Source organism: Euleptes europaea, chromosome 13, assembly GCF_029931775.1.
Source record: "Euleptes europaea isolate rEulEur1 chromosome 13, rEulEur1.hap1, whole genome shotgun sequence".
NCBI lineage: Eukaryota > Metazoa > Chordata > Lepidosauria > Squamata > Sphaerodactylidae > Euleptes > Euleptes europaea.
The window spans coordinates 2,120,050-2,134,040 of NC_079324.1; positions in this window are offsets into that span (position 1 = coordinate 2,120,050).

Genomic DNA, 13,991 nt, shown 5'->3' on the forward strand with positions numbered 1-13,991 from the left:
GTACATTTTGTGTTCAAGTTTATTGGGCCAGATATTTTTTTTTTTTTGTAAACCTGGAATATGCAAATACCCATACCTTTAAAGGGGTATTTCAGCTTTATTTCCAGGTTTACCCCCAAAAAATCAAGTCTATTATAGTCTTTGGGTTTGTTTTTTTTTTAAGCTCCTGTGGGGACATTTTTGGAGGTAAAGTCACCAAATTTGCAGTGTGGCTACAAGGGACTCTCCTAAGATGGTCACCAACATTTGTTGAACTTTGGGACAGCAAAGGGGTCACCCCCATCCTCCAGGCATTTTTGAACCAAGCTGTCCATTGGTTTTCAGGTACAGAAGTCCAGCGTTGCTGAGGACTGGTGGAAAGAGTTGATGGGCAGGCTGGCGCCTCAAAGTCTGGGGCTCCCTTTGGATCTCTGGCACATAGCATGATGTCCATGCAAATTAGCTTCCAAACTGATGGAAAAGGCTTAAATGAAAGAAAAATAAGGCACAGCAAACATTTATTTTGGTGGCAAATGACATCCTGTGTACAATCCTTTATTACAGTCATTAAAAATCTGATTTCAAGAGATGGTCACGGTGTAGGGAAACAATGCCTCTACTTGGGGCGACCTTCTTTTTGGAAGCAGGTTTTCATGGTGGGGGGTTGTGATATCGGAGCCAGCCAAAGTCTCGATCTCAGTGGCTGTTCTGAAGGAGATTGCTCATCCGCGCAGGTGAAGAAGTTTCCTTCAGAAGCCTAGTAGTGTGAGCAGCTGTCGAAGCCAGTTCTTTTTAGTTGGAGGGTATATCCCTTCAGATGGGACTGGGTAAGCCCTGTCTTTTAAATTACCCTTATGCTTGATCCAGATTAACCCACTGCATGGTGACGGTTGGTCAGACCAAGTTGGCTCCAATTACATAACCTCTACCTCAAAAAGGCCCCAACTATGGGGCCCTAACAAAACCAGTCAAAGATAGAAAAATGGGAGAAAGCAGAGCAGTGCATCTGAGAAAAGGCAAGTAGCCAAGTCCGAAAAAGCCGAATAATTATTCAGCTTTTTCTGGAATCACCTATTCGGCTTTCAGCAGATTCACAGGTTTTGGTATTTGGTCTGCCCCAAACCCGAATATTGCCGAAACAGCTAATTTAGGTTTATTTTCGGTTCAGGTACATTGATATGCACAACCCTAATCACAACAAACCACCATCAGCCTGAACCAGTTCTCCATAGAGTCTCTAGTTGTGGGTTGCAAATAATGTTTTTTTCTGCCTAGCAATTATATGCCGGAATGTGAGCCACACGACATGTAAGGGTCAGTGGATTCAAGCCATGTTCTTCAACAACTGGAGCCATACTTGTGACTTATGTGCCAGCCCTGGGATCCCCTGGGCTTAGTTCTGGGGTTTCAACGATGGAACAGATGGCAACTGGAATATTTAGAGAATGGCAACAGGTTTGGAGGTACTTTTCTTTGTTCACTGAAAGACAAAAGATTGGCATTGACTGAACAAGAGTCGACATCAAATGGAAGGCAATGAACCACTCCGTCAACTTTTCTGAATTCTCTCTATGCTAATTCCTCAGCCAGGTAGATGCAAAGGGGCCATTCTCAGGTGCTGAAATATAAACCTGTTGACTGCCCCAACCCCTCCCCAATGACAAAGCTGCTGCTGCCAGGAGTCACTGACCTTGGCTACATCTTTCAGCTGCCATTTCAGGAGGCTTGCAGACGAGACACAAGGTCACTGTCTTTCTTTGGAAGCAGGTTGAGTTACCATTTCATCACAGTGGAATAGATTGGTGCTGAAGAATGTCTTGGCACTGGGAGACGGGATGATAGATGGGTGGTATGCAGCATGCTGAGCTGTGAACCTGGGTCAGGGTTGGCTGGGAAAAGGCAAAGGGCACATCAGCTGCACAAAAATAGAGGTTTTTTGCTCACCAGATCACCATATTTCACAACCAATTAGTGCTCCTTGTTGACCTGGGGAGACCACCCAGTCTTTAGCTTCAAGGGGGTGGTCATACCACAACTTTTGGAATGTCCCCACACCCCCAATACTGGACATTTGTCTAATAGTCTCTTGGAAATGAAATGGGGGAACAAAAACTGTCAAGCAGACCACCTGAAGTGCATTTCTTTTTACTATTTAGCGTCTCCTCGTGTGAATTGTCTTCAGCATACCCACTCATGTATTATGATGGATTTATTTTATTAGAACATTTTTATCCTGCCTTTCCTCTTGGTTCAAGGTGGCATTTTAAGGGGAAAGGTGTAAAAGTATTGTAGTATTGCAAAGTGGGTTTATTTTATGAATTTATAGCCTAATTTTCTCTCTTGAGACGCAAAGCGGATTACACAGTGTAAGAGAACAGCAGTCTATAACAAGAGACTTCTAATAAGTGAGTCAATACAATCAATATGATACTACACTTGATCTTAGCCAAAAGGCCGAAAAGCAAAATACCAAAATAGTTCCTCAGTTACTATTTAGTGCCAGTATCTGGATCAAGGGAGTGACAGAAAAATTAGACAGCACACTGTCCTACTTCCTACATAATATTTCAGGGGTGCCAGGATGTGTGGCAAGCACAGCACTCAGAACTGAATTTGCACACTGCTCCCTGGAAGCTAAAGCTTGGCTCGAGGCTTTAAAAATGAGGATTAAAATGTTTTTTATCGACCCCAATGCACAGAGTGGCTTCCTCCACCTGACTGCCAAAGATAATTACACAAGTTCCTGGGATCACCTAATAAATAGCAAATTAAACTTTCTAGGTCTTCCTCTGCACTCTTCAGTTAGCTCTAGTAAACAAAATTCAATAGTGAAATAAGGAGAAGAATTTTTAACTTGGATTTTGGTAGTACTCAATGCAGAGTACGCAGAGCCTGTTCCACTGCTGCAATGGGAATTCCTCCACCAGAGGTTCTTCCCATGTACTTCAATCTTTTTACTTCCCCAACCCAAAGTTGTGCTTTCACCTTAGCAAGATTAAATGCAATCTCCAGACAGGTTTTAAATTGTCGCTTTCTAAAAAATACCTTTCAGCGACCACCTGTGTGACTGCAGAGTTGGTGAAATTGAAACCCTAGGGCATATACTCTTTTTTTTTGTTGCAAAAACTGGAATAAGGAGAGAACTAGGTGGATCACACCCATTCTAACAAAGTATAATCTTCCCTTAGTATTCTGGATTGTATCTTTTCTCTTATCAGACCTAGAGGTGGACACTGAGAAAATTTTTCAGGTGGCAAAATACCTAACTCTAGTAATGCCTTTAAAACAGGTATTTAGTCCCAAGAGATATTGCTTAACTTGTATAATTTTATAGTATGTTTTTAGGTATTTTAGATGTTTATATGTATTTGCTTATGACTTTGTTAATGAGCAATAAACTGAAACTGAAACAATCAATATGATGCGACATCTAATGGTAAGGTTGCCATGTGCACGCTGGGGTGCAGGAGATCCCCCACCCCAATGGGCCTTGCCTACAAGCACTCCAGCAGCTGACTGGAGAAAGAAAGAAAATTTAAAATCACTGTTACCAATGGCATGATGTCACTTGTGTAAAAACCTAGAAGTGATGTCACACCTCTCTAGGAATCTTGAGAAATTCTATGGTAAAACCATAGTTTTTTGTAATTCCTTGAGAGGAATGATGTCACTTCCTCTCCCAACCTGGTCTTTGGCTAGTTGCAAGGATGGGCTAGGCAAGCCCATGTAATGAGCAATGTACTAGGGCTATTGAAATCTGATTGAGCATAGTGTATTACACATGGTACAGAGCATAGATATAATGAAGAAAAACAGTGTTACATCAGTAGAAAACAATGAAATGACTACAGGGCAATGAAACGACAATGGGGTAACATGAAGCAAACTGAAAATGTGTCCTATACACAGTGGTATAATCCACAGTTCCTTTCCTTTTATAAAGCACCTTCCTGAACAATTAGTTACAGTATAGTTTGTTCTTGCAGGGAGGCCCCTGCAGAAGGCCTTGAACAGATGAGCAGGGTTGTCGAGGTGCAACATAGGAGGAGACATGAGGGTCAAAGGCTGTGCAAGGCTTCCTATGTAATACTCAGTACCATAAGCGTAAACTATGGGGGGGCTTGGGAGCTCGAGCCCCCCCCAAACTTGGCCGGGGGGGGGCTGAGCCCCCCGGGCAACCAGTGCCCATATGGGGGGCTCAGTTACAATGGCAGCTGAAGCACAGTCCTATCCTGGAGCTATCTGAGACAAGTCTATTTGCAAGGCCATCCCTTACCTTGACAACAAATGGCTTCCTGACCTTCAATTTAGAGAAGCAGGGGGTTTTCTCCTGTGAGCCCTTGCATTTTCTACTTAAGGACAAATGGGCTCACATTCTAGTTGTAGCTGAAGAAGTGAGCTGTTAAACACAGCTACCCATCATCTATCCACAAAGGGGGGGAAATGAGTGTCTATTTTATTTTACTTTTCAGTTATGTTATCATTTCATTGTAGTTTGGAAATGCAACACTGGGCCTATATTTCCGTGTTGAAATAGCTTTGTTTGCTTGCTTGCTTGCTGCTGTTGTCAGTTTTTGCTAGGCATGGGGTGGGGCTATCATATGCATCCTTGATTGAGAACATTTTTTTTCATGGTAGTGAGGGGGGTTGCTTCAGGTACTCCTAAGCTCTTCTTTCAATTTCAATTTCTCCCCCTAACAAGGGAGTTTCAGTCAGGTTGCAGCCAAAGCCTTAGGAAAGAGCTGTTCTGAATTTTGAGGCTCTGTCAGGCAACACCTCCAAGTTTCTCCCCCCAGAGCTGACACAATTCTGAAGTGTCTTTGTAAAAGGTGTTATGGATCCGGAAGTTTTTTGTGCTTTTTAGTTGGAGCTGCCTGTTTGGACCTTGTCAATCCCTGTATTTTTTGGAGAATTGCTGGTGTGTGTGTAGTTTCCTGTTCTTGTGTTCTGAGACAACAAGGAGGCTCTCATTTGTGAGGAGGGGTGGATACAACATAAATGTCTCTTGGTCGGGCTGACTCCCCCACCTCCTTGGAGGCCAGGTCTACTCATTGTCTTCAATGGCCTCCAGAGGCCAGGTCTACCCAGTGGTTGGGTAGGTGGTAGACCTGGCAGCTGCACTTTTTTTTTCCCCTCCTAGAAAGCCAATAGGTAGACCTGGCCTCCAAGGGGGGGAACCATCGCCCTCCAGAGGTGTCATGAGTCAGCCTGCAGAGACCTCCTCTGACGACGAGGGACATCCTCAGGCAGAAGTCCCACAGGAACAACCACAGGGCCTACAGCCTGCCGGAGTGGAGGATCAGCCAAGGTCAGGAGATGACTCACCATGTCTGCAGCCAGCCAGCTCAAGGACTTCAGTTGGACCTGACACCTTGCAACATGCAGTGTCTCCAGAGGCCTCGCCAGGGCCACTGGAACAGAGAAGAAAACAGGTCCGTCTGGCAATGCAGCAGAGACAGCAAAGTGCTAGGCTGAAGGCTTTACAGAGGAACCTCCCCAGTAGCAGTGATGAGGAAGAGCAGGGCTGAAGCACCACCTGTGAACTCAGCCTCATCTGCATCAGCTGGCTGCTACAGCAGCAGGGGAAGGGATTTAAGCCATCAGTTAGGCTTGGCTGTTGTGCAAGCAACTTGTCCCCAACCTCCTTGAGTACCTGCCTTGTTTCCCTGCTATCCTTTGGATTCCTGGTATCCTGACTTCTTGGACTGGCTCTGAATAATGCTTTGGACTTCCCTTGCCTGTATTGATATCTCGGACTCTGCCTTCACTGTGAATGACCTTGGACTGTTCCCCAGACTACACTTACAGCCCTCGCTCCTCGCCTGTACCACGACAAGAGGCCAGGTCTACCCATTGGCTTTCTTGGTGGTAGACCAGGCCTCCAGATGAGGACTCGGATGGAGGGATGGCAGGGAGGCGTGCCAGAGGCCTGGCAGCGCCCAGGAAATGATGGGGGGGTGGAAGAGAGGGTGGCCAGATCCCACCACGCCTGGAGCGCCCAGGAGAGGAACGGGGCAGGTGGAAGATCGAATGAAAGGTGTATTTCTGGTTGGCATGTCTTAAAGCGTATGTCCCCCTTGAGCAAAAATCGTATATAGGCCATTTATGCATGGGAGGTTTTGCTTTGGATTTGCCGCTCTCTAGATGCACATTTTCCCCATCTGAATTCTCAGAACTCTGTATGGGGGCTTGTTTTTTAGTTTTGAGAGTCTGGATGGGGGAAATGTGTATCTAGAGAGCAGCAAATCCAAGGCAAAACCTCCCATGCATAAATGGCCATAACTCAAAGCGACTGCTAGCAATTCTATAACCAAGGTGTCCAGCTCCGGGTTGGGAAATACCTGGAGATTTTGGGAGTGGTGTCTGAGAAGGGCAGGGGTTTGGAGAGGGGAGGGACTTCAATCCTATAGAGCTCAATTGCCAAAGTGGCCATTTTCTCCAGGGGAATGGATTTGTATCACCTGGAAATTAGTTGTAATAGTGGGAGGTTTCCAACCACCACCTGGAGGTTGGCAGCCCTATCTATAACTGTGGAACAGGGTTGTGGCCTAATAGTGTGTGCTTTGTGTGCTGCAGGCCCCAGATTCAGTCTTCAGCATCTCCAGTTCAAAGACCTCTGGTGGTGAGAAAGGGCATTCTGAGTCCATGACCTGGAAGAGCCACTGCCATTCTGAATTGGCAATACTGAACTAGCCAGACCAGTGAGCTGGCTTAGCTTCATGCACTTAGAAATTATAAAGGATGCTCCCAAATCTCCCAGCAGTGGAGGGGCTGTGGCTCAGTGGCAGAGCATCTGCTTTGCATTTGAAATTCCTTTCTACGGTCAAGCACGAGACAGGCAAGGCTCAATCACATGGGTCTTCTTCATGGACATAAACAGATCTCTCAGGAAATTGATCTTAATGTTATAGCTAATGAGTTCATTCAAAGAATATCAATTAGAATGAACACATTCAATGTCAAAATATTGTCGAAGGCTTTCACGGTCAGAGTTCATTGGTTCTTGTAGGTTATCCGGGCTGTGTAACCGTGGTCTTGGTATTTTCTTTCCTGACGTTTCGCCAGCAACTGTGGCAGGCATCTTCAGAGTAGTAACACTGAAGGACAGTGTCTCTCAGTGTCAAGTGTGTAGGAAGAGTGATATATAGTCAGAAGGGAGTTGGGTTTGAGCTGAGTCATTGTCCTGCAAAGTATTAAAGGTAATGTGCTAATCATTGTCCTGTAAGTATCAAGATAAGAAACTGTGCTTCGGTCAGCTGAGCCTACCGGACTCCCCACAGCATCAAAACTGGCTCACTTGTTTATGACTCACATCTTCAAACTCCACAGTTTTCCACGCAAGGTAATCACGGATAAGGGCAGCTAATTTGTTGCCAAATTTTGGAAAGCCTTCCAAAAACTGGTGGGGGTGGAGCAGGGGTTTTCTAGTGCATATCACCCCCAGCCAGATGGGCAAACCGAACGTGTCAATGCTGTATTAGAATGCTACCTACGTTGCTATGTGAATTATCATCAAGATGATTGGGTTGAGTTGTTGCCATTTGCTGAATATGCTTACAATAATGCTTCTCATTCGTCCACAGGGTTTAGCCCCTTTCATGTGGTGTATGGTGAAAAATTCTGACCCTTTGGGGGTGGGGATCCTTTGGGGGACGGGGAGATCAAAGATGTAGCTGATTGGGTGGAGGTGGTACAGGGAAAGTGGCCTTGGTTACAAAAAAATTTGGAGAAAGCCAAACGGCATTGTAAAATCCAGGCCGACAAACATCATTCCCCTGGTTGGGACATTAAGGTGGGGGACCAAGTATACCTGTCCACTAAAAATCTCCAATCTCTTCGGCCCTGTAAAAAACTGAGTGAACGATTTGTGGGGCCATTTCCTGTGTCACATCTGATAAACGAAGTTACTGTGGAACTCACTCTTCCAAAATCCCTCAGAAACATTCATCCAGTATTCCATGTCAGTCTCCTCAAAAAGACTGTGTCAGCCCCCGACTGGCACCCAGAGCCTACCCCCGAACCCCCCCTGTTAGTGGGGGGGGGGAGAACACTTTGAAATTTCCAAAATACTGGATTCCAGGATCCGGGGGAAGGGACTCTTCTACCTAGTTCGTTGGAAACACTTGGGGCCCGGTCATGATGAATGGGTAGCTGAACACCACGTTTCTGCTCCTCGTCTGATACATGAGTTCCATGAGGCTTACCCACACAAGCCCCGATCGTTGGGGGGGAGGCCTTAAGGGGGGCAGAATGTCAGGCCCATTTCTTCATCTTGGCCTGACTTTGCTCCAGGCCTGTCTGACAAGGCCCTGGTCACGTGCCTTTGGGTTCTCATGCTTGGTACAGTAGATCTCTCTGCCTACTGGTGTGGTATGTGTGCCCATCCTGTTTACCACAGCTGCACTCTTGTTATGCTTTGTTATGACTTTCTACCCTGAGAACGCTTATCATAGATTCTACTGGCCTCCCTGACACTATGCAATGTATTTTAACCCTGTATTCTAACCCTATTCTCCAGTAGTAGCCTTCTTCTGCTGGAGTGGCAGTCGACTTCTGACTTTGTCCAATCTTGACCCCAAATAAAGCCTAACCTGTTTCAGAGTCTTGCCTGAGCGGGTTTTGCTTGAGAGACACTGAGGGCAAAACTCTGAGTCTGACACCCAGGTGTTGCTAAGCAGAGGCAGGCAGCGGCAAACCACCTCTGGATGTCTCTTGCCTTGAAAACCCCATCAGGAGTCACCATAAGCCAAATTTGACATGACGGCAAAAAACAAATAAACAAAAAAAAAGCCCTACTGAAATCTGGGCACAAATGAATAAGTAGCAGTGAAGGTTGACAGTAGTAGAGGCAGATTCTGAAGGGGTAGCCATGTTAGTCTATTGTGGCAAACCAAAAAAGATGCTTTTACCACCATAAAAAATAGAACAACCATCTGGGGACTCAACTAATATGCCTCCTTTCCATGGGGGATATGACTGATTTTCCATGGAGGATATGACTCCCCAGTCTTCCTTCCCCATTAAGAATCTTTGCATTGCTGTAAGGTTGCTTTTTGTTTGGGGGAGTAGAAACATTTTAAAGTATTTTTCAGTTGAGTACTTTTGAGACAGGCTGATGTCTTATTTCATTCAATGGGGCTTATTCCCAGGTAAACTGTGTCTCATCTGCATTGAATTTATAGCGCACACCAGTATTCTGGCTTGGTCCCTTGGCTGAGGAGTTTTTCTGATTCTGCTTCCTCATTTTCAAAAACATTTTTTGTTTTGCGCCATGTCCTGTTGTATGTCCTGCATAGTGTAAATCATAACTTAAGTCTATTCTTTAAAAACCATGTCCCTTTTCCTTTATTGTTTCTTACCTAATGAACAATTACCTAATTATTATTCTTTTTGTGGTATTATATGAGTGGGGGCAAATTGAACCTTGTGCCTGGTGGCTCTCGGCAGCCCTGGCCAAATGGGGCAAATTAAGAGATAGGATAATTGGCCAGATTATTTTTCTGTAGAGATTTTTTTTTTTTTTTAAGTAGTGGGCTGATAACCACCTCTTGAGTTGCCAAGGGAAGATAACCAGAGTCAGTGACATATTTATGACAGAAAACAAGGGCACGTGAATGTAATTCTTGCATAATTTCAGCTGCCAGGGTGGGGCAGGGATCCAGAACACAAGTGGTGGTGCTAATAGATCCCAAGATCCTGTCAATATCAATCAACTGGGTCAAAATGGTCCATAAACTGACCAGACAATGCATTAAATGTATCTTCTGTCTGAGCTATGCTAACTTTAAGTTCAACTTTGTTGACTTAAAAAGCATTAACAACAGGCGAGTAAGTATTCATCAGATTTTATTTCAAAAACAGAAATCTGACCATTTTTAAAATTTAAAAACTCAGAACTGTGTAATTTTGCCAACATTTAGGATATGTGAAAGATTTTGCAAGATGCTCATTTTATCCATTTTTAGACTTCCCAGCTCCCTGTGCAGCAATTAAGCAGGGACTGCCTACATATTTTCAGGATAGCCACTGGTGACCGTTTTTTGCTTTGGTGTGTGTGTGTGCGAGTGCGCAAGGGCCAGTCTTCAGTGGCAGTCTCAGGGTCCAGTTTGAATGGAGCAATTGCAGAAATGTTTGCAATTGTGCACGGGGGGAGGGGCTCCTTCTTGTCAGAGTGCTCATTGACTCTGGAAAGGTGTCCTTGAAGGTTTCCCCCCCCCCTCAATTCCTGGTTATACTTTGGCTCACTTGCATGAGTCGCCAGGAGAAATCTGCTTTGCCTGCATCTCACTGGAATGCACAAAAAATAGGCAAGAACATGAAAGCAAAACTACTTCCTACACCTGAGCCACCCTTTGGCCATGCAGAGCCTGATTCTGGAACCGCTAACAAGGAGTCCACAGGTCAAGGTGTTCAGAAGAGTCTCATTCAGCTTTAACAGGCCTAGATCTCATCTCTAGCCCCAGTAAAGTTGAAGTCCACTTTATTTATTTACTTACTTCAGTGGAATCCTAAGTACGTTTTCCTGGGACTACCCCCCACTAAATAGTAGAATTCTGAGGAAGCCTGCTTAGGATTGAGAAGGAGCAGGAAAGAGAGCTGCTGGAGCACTCATTTCAGAAGGTCTGTTTGGGGAGGGGAGGGACTTCAATGCCACATAGTCCAATTGCCAAAGTGGCCATTTTTCTCCAGATGAACTAACCTCTATCGGCTGGAGATCAGTTGTAATACCAGGAGATCTCCAACCACCACCTGGAGGTTGGCAACCCTACCCTCTACTGGTTGTGCCTTGAACTGAATAGGGCTCCTTCTTGCCAGAAGCAGACCACAGTCAACTGGGCTTTGAGAAGGAGCAGGAAAGAAAGCTGCTGGAGCGGTGAATGTTTTTGTTGCCTTTCCTTAACTGCTGGGGAGAACTAGCTGAGGTTACTGTGTAGGAGGACAGTGTTTGAGGGTGTGTGGGTGTGTATAGCCTGCTGGAGAGTGGTGTCTGTTTGAGTAAGGGCTGTTTCTGTTTGTTTCTTTTGCCTCGGCTGTAGCTGGTTGTGGCTGATTGTGGAAGGTGATTGCAGCTGATTGGTGAGGGTCTGTTTGCCTGGGCCCTGCTGGCCCTGCCCTCTGCTGGTTGAGCCTTGAACTGTGCAAGGCTCTTCCTCACCAGAGGTGTGAACCTTTGGCGCAATATGAAGGGTGAGAGCTCAAGGGTTCTTATCCTATGGCTCTTAGCCAGAGGATTGGGTCTGGGGGCCCTGTAAGAAGGTAATCAGTTTTTACGTTCTAAGCGTGTTTTTGGATTCAGTAGACGTTGGTCAGGCTTGTAATATACATCAATGTATGAAGGTCACAAATGTGACCAGAGTGATGTTTTACCACCTTCCCCAGAATAGATTACCTTCCTCGTCTGATCTAGCCACAGTGATCTATGCAACAGTCACCTCCAGGCTAGACTACTGTAACTCCCTATATGCAGGGCTTCCCTTAAGGCTGCTCCAGCAACTTCAACTGGTCCAGAAGACAGCGGTGCAGGTCCTTACAGGGACCCCATGGAGGGCACATGTACAACTAGAGCTCCGCCAGCTGCACTGGCTCCAGATTGAATAGTGGATCAAGTTTAAGGTTTTGGTGTTGACCTTCAAAGCCCTAAACGGTGTGGGTCTATTGTACCTGTGGGACTGCCTCTCCCAATACACCCCTCAAAGAGCACTACACTCAGCTGGAGAGAACTTATCGGTGATCCCTGGCCTGAAGATCCAGCTGTCCTCAACCTGATGAAATGCCCTGCCTAGTGAGATCAGGGCCCTTCAGGATTTGAAACAGTTCCACAGAGCCTGCAAGAATGAGCTGTTCCACCAGGCATATGGTTGAGGACAGCGATGGTTTTTCCACCTTGCTGGCCTCCCTTCCCATTCCCTTCTCTTTGATGGAAATTATTCTGTTTATTATATGGTCCCTCCTTCTCTATGGTTTTCCCCAATATCGTTTTATGCTGCTTATAGTCAATGGCACCTGGTTTTAAATTTAGGATACTATTTTTAATTCTGTAATTTATGGATATTAAATTTGTATTGGAATGGCTGTGAGCTGCTCAGAACCTGACCTGTCAGAGTGATGTTTACCAGCCCACCAAGCCAGCCGCCTCCCCACCCACCCACCCAGTGGTGGATCTACATTTTTGGGGCCCTGAAACTTGAACTGTTATGGGGGCCCCTTTGCAACCAGCAACAATAGGGCAACATCCAACAAGGTCCAAAGGACCTTGCTGCCCTTGCAAGGACCTTGAGGCCCAAATGGTGGAGAACAGGGTGATGGGGTGGAGTCGTTGAAAATGGACCATACAGTGAGCCCCTTCCAACCAGCATCGAGGTCTGGGTAACCATTGTTATCTTTTTCAGTGGAGTTGTTCTATGGCAGATCACCACAAATCTTTTTAAAAACATTAACTACTACATCTCAGGTTTTGATTAAAATTGGTGTACTGAGTTATCTCACTTGTCCATCACTGGTGTGAATGTGGACAAAGTATTCCTTTCAATAGTAAAATATACAATATTGGCGCGCAACCCGCATTTGATTTTACGAACGTAAACTACGACATTACCAAAATTACTATTGCAGTAAACAATAGCATACTTTACATACACTAAAAATATATATGCATGGTAATAATATACATACATACATACAAATACACACACATATAGATACAGGATAATATTGTAATGATTGATGAATGAAATATCAAATATACCCAAAGGCCAAAGCATTGACTGATACATAAAAAATGAATACAGTTAAAGCCATAAAGTTGTTATTAGTTCATTTTACTTTATTCCTTATTGAATATATATTTTATTCAAACAGTACTGTCCCCCAAAATGCCCCAAACCAATCACATTCTGCAATATAAATACTGAATGGAGAAAATGTCGTAGAAGTGAAACAGTAGTTATATAAAAACTCAATAGATGGCACTGGGGAGGACCGAAGACGCCACGAGAAAGAATGATTTGGGTAAACCATTGTAAAAGCATTACCCTCGACATGACCAATGTGAATGTTGAACTGTCTACAAAGAATTCTACCACTAGAAATACAGTTAATGAGAAATAAGCCAGGTCTGCCACTTTCAAAAAAACGTGACTGAATAAGCAAAAAATAAAACATTTACACTAGAAAACAGAAATATCTCAGTAAATATGGGAATTGAAGCACTAGTTGCAGGTTAACTAAACCAGTAGAAATATATACATAAATAAATATGTAGCAGCAGCCCACCTCAAGACTTTGGCTGAGTTATTCAGACAGCTGGAGTTGAGAGGAAAGAATGTTGCTGCTGAAGACCGGGTATATTTGCTGTTAAGTTCTCTGGATGCGAGCGTTGATGTTTTAATTACCTCGCTGGAGAGTTTGGCAGCAGGACAACTTACTTATGAGTATGTGACGAGATGGATTCTGGAGGACGAGGAACGATGGGAGGAAGGACGTAAGCAGATGACTTCAGCCCAGTTGTTTATGCCTCATCCCGATGCCAGAGCAGCGTTACAGTCGTCGCGGGAGACAACAGCCGTGCAGCTCAGTGGAAATCAACCCAAGCAGAGAGGTCATGTACAGCCAATGCCGATGACGCCAGCCCAGGTGGGAGTCAACCCAAGAAGAGGGGCAGCGTTCTACCCTACGCAGACGGCAGAGAAGCAAGCACATGGGATCAGCCGAGGGAGTACGAGCTGCAAGCAAGAGGAGGAATGCATGCTGTTTATCAGGAAGTGTTATGCCTGTGGGTCCACGCAACACCTAAAGAGGAACTGTCCACAATTGACCAGGAAAAAACAGCAGAAGAGACAGTCTGTGAATGAAACATACACAGCTGTTGTACTGGCAGAAGCTGGAAACAAAGGGAACATTTGGCTCTTGGACAGTGGGGCAAGTAAATGCTTTGTTAAACAGGCTTCTATGTTGGTCAACCAAAAGCAATCTGCTAAGGCACATGTGAGTCTAGCAGATGGGAAACACTTAAA